Genomic DNA, 7,340 nt, shown 5'->3' on the forward strand with positions numbered 1-7,340 from the left:
TCTTAGGGGAGGGGGAGGGAATAATGAATGGAGCCTCCCGTCGGACCGACGGATGACTAGGCAGGCAGGCTTATCTGTCAGTGTGTGTCCTCATATGGGAGAAGAGGCCGATTCTGGGTGCGCAGCACTTCCCACAGGTGTTGCAAGGGAAAACGTCTCCAGAAGTTGAGCCCTGCTTCCTTCGCTCACGCTTCTCCTTAATGGCCAGCGTTCTCTTGTTTTCAAACGTCTTTATGCCACAAGAGCTCAGCATCCTCCAGCGAGAGCGGTCAAGGGCATCAGTTTCCCAGGGAGCGATTTCTATGTCACAGGTTTGTCTTCAAGGTGTCCTTGAAGCGCTTGCAGGGTCTTCCAAGTTCGCGGTGGCCTTCCTTCAGCTTAGCCAAACAAGAGCATCTTCGGGATCCTGCTGTCTGTCATGCGGACAACGTGTCCTGTCCCGCGTATGTGTGGACACTGGATCAGCAGGCTTTCGATGCTGGGCAGGCCGCTCCTCTCTAGGACCTGGAAGTTGGAGACCCTGTCTTGCCACTTTATGCCACTTTATGGGAGGGAATAATAACCCGCTCTTTCCGCCCGTCTCAGAGCCCGCGGTAGAGGAGCTGGAAGCAGAAACAACCCAGCACTTAAACTTCATCACAACACCTCCAAAAAACATCCCACAGCAGCTTTCGCCTCGCGAACTCAATCATATACTTCATTCGATCCGTATCGCCCGCAGTCTTCAACAGCCACGCGCGTTCTAGCTCTTGTCTCTGTGTGCCTCTGTGTTGTCTCCCAATGATGCCGTAGTCATTGATAAGAGATCGAATCTCGCGTTACGCAGTCGCTTTACACACAACCCACAGCCCACCCCATTGCCACCACCACCCCTAATTCTCTCCCCCCCCCCCACTCCCACCACCCCGCACCTCTCCCTTTCGCCAAACTAGCCAATCAGCATTGAGCAAACCTGTATCAGTATTCCCGCTTAGCGTTGCCGCCGCCGCCGCAGCCGCAGCCGCTAGAGTTGGCGTTGGCGTTGGGCGCGAGACGTAGTGGTCATCTCTCTCTCTCTCGCCCCACCCCCCATAACCCCCTCTCTCTCTCCTACGCAACTCTAGGCATAGAAGAATCCTCATACCCCTTCTCCCTCCCCTCTCCATCCCCCCGTTCATTAGTCACGTGGCGTGACGTATTTCCGCCGAGGGGGTTCGTCAAGCGAAGAGAGAGAGAGCGAAGACGTGGTCGTGTGCAATAAAGCTCTTAGTCGACCAAAGCTTCTTCCATTCCTAACCCCAGTAGCTGGCCTGTCTACTACTACTGCTGCTATTGCTGCCTTCCCACAGGGGCAAGAAGTGTTACCTGCACTTCACTTCACTTCAGCCACCCCTCACTTCTTCTTCTGCCAACCGCCAGCTTTCAGGATAGAATTCTCCGGCCTCCATCTACAGACAGACAAAAGAACTTTTTGTTTTGTTTTGTGGCCACGTTACATTAACGAGAAGTAAGTAATAGTTGGACCACGTAAAAAAAAAAAAAAAAAAAAGAAAGAAAAAAAAAAAAGAGAAAAAGAAAAAGAAGAAAAAAAAAAAAACGAAAACAATGATATGAAATAATCACTTTTTTTTTGTTAAACACGTTTGAAACATCTTTTTGGACATTTGTTTTTAGTATAACAGTTTTGTGATAAAAAAAAAAAAAAACTGAATGAGAAAAAAAAGGTATTTTGTTTTGTTTTGTTTTTAACATATTTTATTCGTTCGGGTTGAAAAAGGAAAATAATTATGTGAAACAAGAAACTGGAATAATTTTATTTTGATTTTACGGCACATAGTCCGTAAAACGTGATCCTTCTTTATTTTAATTCTTTTAGACAGTCACATAAAGAGAAGGGGAAAAAGCTATTGAACAGATATTGCTGATATACTGGATTAGAGAAGAAGAAGAAGAAGAAGAAGAAAACGTTTATAAGTCAAGAAAAGAAAATAATACAACAGAAACATTTAAAAAAAATACTTATGTGATTTTGAATGTGATCAAACTGTCAGAAAATTCCAGATTTCCAAATGAATGTAATCGTATTCATAGACCAGTGAAGGAAATAAAGCAGAAATATTGAAATCTTGAGTTCAAAACATTACATTCGATACTTTAACAACAATGCCAAAAACACTCCAATAAAATCTTCAGACTGTGTCAGGTTTTGCAATATGATACATTATACACAGTTATACATAAATATATTAATCGAAAGTGAAGAGCAACCAAAAACGCGTTAAACAGAAATTGTTTTATTGACTTGAAAAACCTACGTTGGTGATAGTATAAACTAAAGGGAAGAAATGTTTTTAAGTGTAGTAATATCCGTAGAAAATGTAAGCGGAAGTCGATGTGACGGAAGTTAAATACTTCCGGAAAAAAAAAGAAATGAATAAATAAAACAAAACAGAGACAAAGAAAAAAAGGCCAGGACTTAGTGAAATCAATAGATAGAAGAAACACACACACACACACACACACACACACACACACACACACACACACACACAAACAAACAACAACAAATAATCCTCTACTAATATTGCTAAGAGACTAGCAAACGATCAAAATATAGCAAATCCCCATACAATATAACAGGTTTACAATGTCATACAATGGAAATCAAAGAGAAGCTATGGATAAATAAATGAACAAAGAAACAAACAAATAAATAAATGAATAAATAAATAGATAGATAGATAAATGAATAAATAAAATAAGAAAATAAATGAATGGGATAAACAACAGACGAAAAGATGATAAACGAATAAAAAGAAGAAGAAGAAGAAGAAGATCCAGCATTACCTAACTCACTAAAACAAATTTTTGAACCTTTTTTATTTGTTTGTTTCGTTAACTCACTCAGTACGGCCAGTCCTCTCTTCTCATATACACAGACCCCTCGGATGTCCAGTGGGTGTCTGAATGACCCAACCTTTAGCTTCCGTCGTCAGAATTGTGGTATTCTTTGTCAACATTCACCTCTTCAGTATAAGAGCCTTCCGCTTGCAATATTTTGATGATGGTAATTGGGGTGAAACGCTGTTAACGTCGTCTCTTTCGCCGTTCGTATGGAGAGAGTTAAAGTGTAGCCCGGTCCAAACAAAAGTTTAGCTACGAGTGACAAGTTCTCACCCTATGTAGAGCTAAGCTTAATCAAAACGACCCAGTTGCTAAACACAAACAGCCCTAATTTGTAAGGTCAAGTTTCAGGGCTTGGGTCTCGTGTTTGGGTGAAGGTTGCGTTTATTTGACCCCATTTTAGTTTACGTAGTTGTGTGAATGAACGACCTCCTCCTTCAATGTCGGTCAGTCAATCAATCCTATGAAGACCTCCAGGTGACCATTTGTGGCGTTTGGGCAGAACATCATGGCTGCAGTCCCTCGGAGAAGCTCCTCGTCCTCGTCCTCCTCCTCCTCCTACAGGCCTTTCTTCGCCCTTGTCCTCCTCATGGCCTTGACCTTGGCTGCAGGTCAGTGACCTTCGCATTTGTGTGTGTGTGTGTGTGTGTGTTTTAATTCTCTCTCTCTCTCTCTCTCTCTCTCTCTTCCTTCATTATCATCGTCATTGCCGTCCGTCTTCATTGTATCAGCGTCATCACACAATAATTGTTGTCGTTGTTGTCATCGTTGTCAGTATCATCGTCAACAGCAGTCGTTGATGTTATCGGGTCTGGTTGCCGTTGTCATTATCTTCATTGTATGTGTCGTTGTCGTTGTTGTTGTTGCTGTTGTTGTTGTGTGTGTGTGTGTGTGTGTGTAATATGGGTTATTTGTTGCTTTTTTGTGTGTTTTTTCGTCATCGTCGTCATTAGCATCATAGTTATCATCATGGTCGTCGTGGCCATCTTCATCACCATCATCGTCGTCATCATCACTATCAACATTAACGTCATGCTCCCACCAGAGGCTTTATCATTATCATTATTATTATTATTATTATTATCATTATCATTATTATTAAAAGTTATTTTACAACGCACAGTTCTCAACCGATTAGATATGGACTTAAACCGACCAGTATTCCTCTGTTTTCTCCACTAGTTTATTTGTGTATCCTCGTTCTTTTTTCTTTCTTTCTTTCTTTCCTTCCTTCCTTTCTGTCCTTTCTGTCTGTCTTTCTTTTCTTTCATCCTTCCCTTCTGTCTTTCTTTCTTTCCTCCTTTCTTTCTTTCTTCTGTTTCTTTCCTTCCTTCTTTATTTGCTTTTCTCTTTTTCCGTTCCTTTTCTTTCTGTCTCTTCTTTTCTCTTATATATTTTTTTCTTCTTCACAACGAAAAAGAACAGTAAACGTTGAAAAGTCTAAAAATTGTAGTATTTAGGAAAGGAGGACATATTGCATCAAGAGAGAAATGGTTCTATAATTGCGAAAAACTGGAAGTTGTTAACACTTACAAATATTTAGGCGTAGTTTGTTGTTTTTTTCCACTGGTTTGACATTTTCATATGCACTTGAGGAAATGTCTTTGAAAGCAAAAAAGGGTGTGTATGGCGGAATCCTTAAATTCTTGTGGACGTTAGGAGAAAATTGCCCGAAAATCTTCTTAATTCAAATTATTTGATTGTCAAATTCAACCGATGTTAACCTATGGGTCAGAAGTCTGGGGATTAACTCACTTAGTACGGCCAATCCTCTCTTCTTCTTTACACAGACCCCTCGGATGTCCAGTGGGTGTCTGAATGACCCAACCTTTAGCTTCCGTCGTCAGAATTGTGGTATTCTTTGTCAACATTCACCTCTTCAGTATAAGAGCCTTCCTCTTGCAATATTTTGATGATGGTAATTGGGGTGAAACGCTGTTAACGTCGTCTCTTTCGCCGTTCGTATGGAGAGAGTTAATTAATGGCAGACCCTCGTAACATCGTAAAATGAAGTATGAACCATTTACAATCCAACCATCAGGTGTCTGAAATCAATAGAAGCTATATATTTTGTTAATTTTTCTGTAAAAAAAAAAAAAAAAAAAAAATCGAGATTTAATTCATTATTCATTCATATTGTCGATCTCAAAATTCATGTGCATGGCTTTTTATTTTATTTTCTTTCTTTTTTTTTTTTTTTTTTTTTTTTTTTTTTACGGACTATTGGTTTATTTAGATAGTCAGTGCAGTCAACTGAAGTATGGGAATCTGTGTAATGTTACACTAAAGTATGAGAAAGTTTGTGTAATACTCTGCTGATGTGTAAGAGAGTCTGTGTAATGATCTGCTGATGTGTGAGAGAGTCTGTGTAATGATCTACTGATGTGTGAGAGAGTCTGTGTAATGATCTACTGAAGTGTGAGAGAGTCTGTGTAATGATCTACTGATGTGTGAGAGAGTCTGTGTAATGATCTACTGATGTGTGAGAGAGTCTGTGTAATGATCTACTGAAGTGTGAGAGAGTCTGTGTAATGATCTACTGATGTGTGAGAGAGTCTGCTTTCCGCGAGAGTGTGAGAGTGTGTGATATTCCAGTGAAGCCTGATAGTTTGTAATGATTAACTGAAGTGTAAGAGAGTGTGTAATATTTCACCGAAGTGTAAGAAAGTCTGTGTAAAGTTCCACCGAAGTGTGAGAGAGTGTTTAAAGTTCCACCGAAGTGTAAGAAAGTCTGTATAAAGTTCCACTAAAGTGTGAGAGAGTCTGTATAAAGTTCCATCGAAGTGTGAGAGAGTCTGTATAAAGATCCACAGAAGTGTGAGAGTCTGTATAAAGTTCCACCGAAGTGTGAGAGAGTCTGTATAAAGATCCACAGAAGTGTGAGAGAGTGTTTAAAGTTCCACAGAAGTGTGAGAGGGTGTTTAAAGTTCCACTGACGTGTGAGAGAGTGTTTAAAGTTCCACAGAAGTGTGAGAGAGTGTTTAAAGTTCCATCGAAGTGTGATAGAGTGTTTAAAGTTCCACCGATGTGAGAGAGTCTGTATAAAGTTCCACCAAAGTGTGAGAGAATGTTTAAAGTTCCACCGATGTGAGAGAGTCTGTATAAAGTTCCACTGAAGTGTGATAGAGTGTTTAAAGTTCCATCGAAGTGTGATAGAGTGTTTAAAGTTCCACCGATGTGAGAGAGTCTGTATAAAGTTCCACCAAAGTGTGAGAGAATGTTTAAAGTTCCACGGAAGTGTGTGAGAGTGTTTAAAGTTCCACAGAAGTGTGAGAGAGTGTTTAAAGTTCCATCGAAGTGTGATAGAGTGTTTTAAGTTCCACCGATGTGAGAGAGTCTGTATAAAGTTCCACCAAAGTGTGAGAGAATGTTTAAAGTTCCACCGATGTGAGAGAGTCTGTATAAAGTTCCACTGAAGTGTGATAGAGTGTTTAAAGTTCCACCGATGTGAGAGAGTCTGTATAAAGTTCCACTGAAGTGTGATAGAGTGTTTAAAGTTCCACCGATGTGAGAGAGTCTGTATAAAGTTCCACTGAAGTGTGATAGAGTGTTTAAAGTTCCACCGATGTGAGAGAGTCTGTATAAAGTTCCACTGAAGTGTGATAGAGTGTTTAAAGTTCCACCGATGTGAGAGAGTCTGTATAAAGTTCCACTGAACTGTGATAGTGTTTAAAGTTCCACCGATGTGAGAGAGTCTGTATAAAGTTCCACTGAAGTGTGATAGAGTGTTTAAAGTTCCACCGATGTGAGAGAGTCTGTATAAAGTTCCACCGAAGTGTGATAGAGTGTTTTAAGTTCCACCGATGTGAGAGAGTCTGTATAAAGTTCCACCAAAGTGTGATAGAGTGTTTAAAGTTCCACCGAAGTGTGAGAGTCTGTGTGATGTTCCACCGAAGTGTAGAAGTCTGTAAAATGTTCAACGAAAGTAGAAAAATAGTATTTCTAACGAGATAACTTTTTTTTTTCACCCGCTGCATGTGTTTTACTTATGCCACTCTTATTGATAAACGTGCTTGAAGCCACAGGCTAAGGGCTGTATAAAATGTTTAATGTACAAAATCATTCTTGTTCTTTTTCTGCTTCTGCTTCTTCTTCTTCTTCTTATCTTCATTATTGTTATTGTTATTATTATCATTATTATCATTATCATCAAAAGTTCAAGATTCTTCCTGGTGGGGCAGAAAACCACAGGGGGCAATTGGAGTGAAGGGACACCGGCAGTACAAAGTACAGCAGATTACAAGCTTCAGTTCTGTGTGTAATGCTGTCATGACAGGGAAAGAGAGAGAGAGAGAGAGGGGGGGGAAGGAGGTTGGGAGGAAGGGTGATGGAGGAAAGATAGAGGGGGGCGAGGGGGGAGGGGGGGGGCGGGGCGGGGAGAGACCGAGACAGAGAGACGGAGGGAGAGGAAGAGAGAGAGAGAGAGAGAGGGGGGGGGGCTAGAGAGAGAGAAAAAA

At 40.7% G+C, this 7,340-nt stretch overlaps 1 long non-coding RNA gene across 1 annotated transcript in view; it reads left to right on the plus strand.

Moving 5' to 3' along the window:
* Positions 1–1,237: 1,237 nt before the first annotated feature.
* Positions 1,238–7,340, plus strand: part of LOC143286454 (uncharacterized) — a 93,454-nt gene continuing 87,351 nt past the window's right edge. The window contains exons 1-2 of the long non-coding RNA XR_013055821.1: positions 1,238–1,486; positions 3,386–3,494. This is a non-coding gene — a long non-coding RNA (uncharacterized LOC143286454). The remainder of the gene's footprint in view (positions 1,487–3,385; positions 3,495–7,340) is intronic.

Source organism: Babylonia areolata, chromosome 10 (assembly GCF_041734735.1).
Source record: "Babylonia areolata isolate BAREFJ2019XMU chromosome 10, ASM4173473v1, whole genome shotgun sequence".
Classification (NCBI taxonomy): Eukaryota; Metazoa; Mollusca; class Gastropoda; order Neogastropoda; family Buccinidae; genus Babylonia; species Babylonia areolata.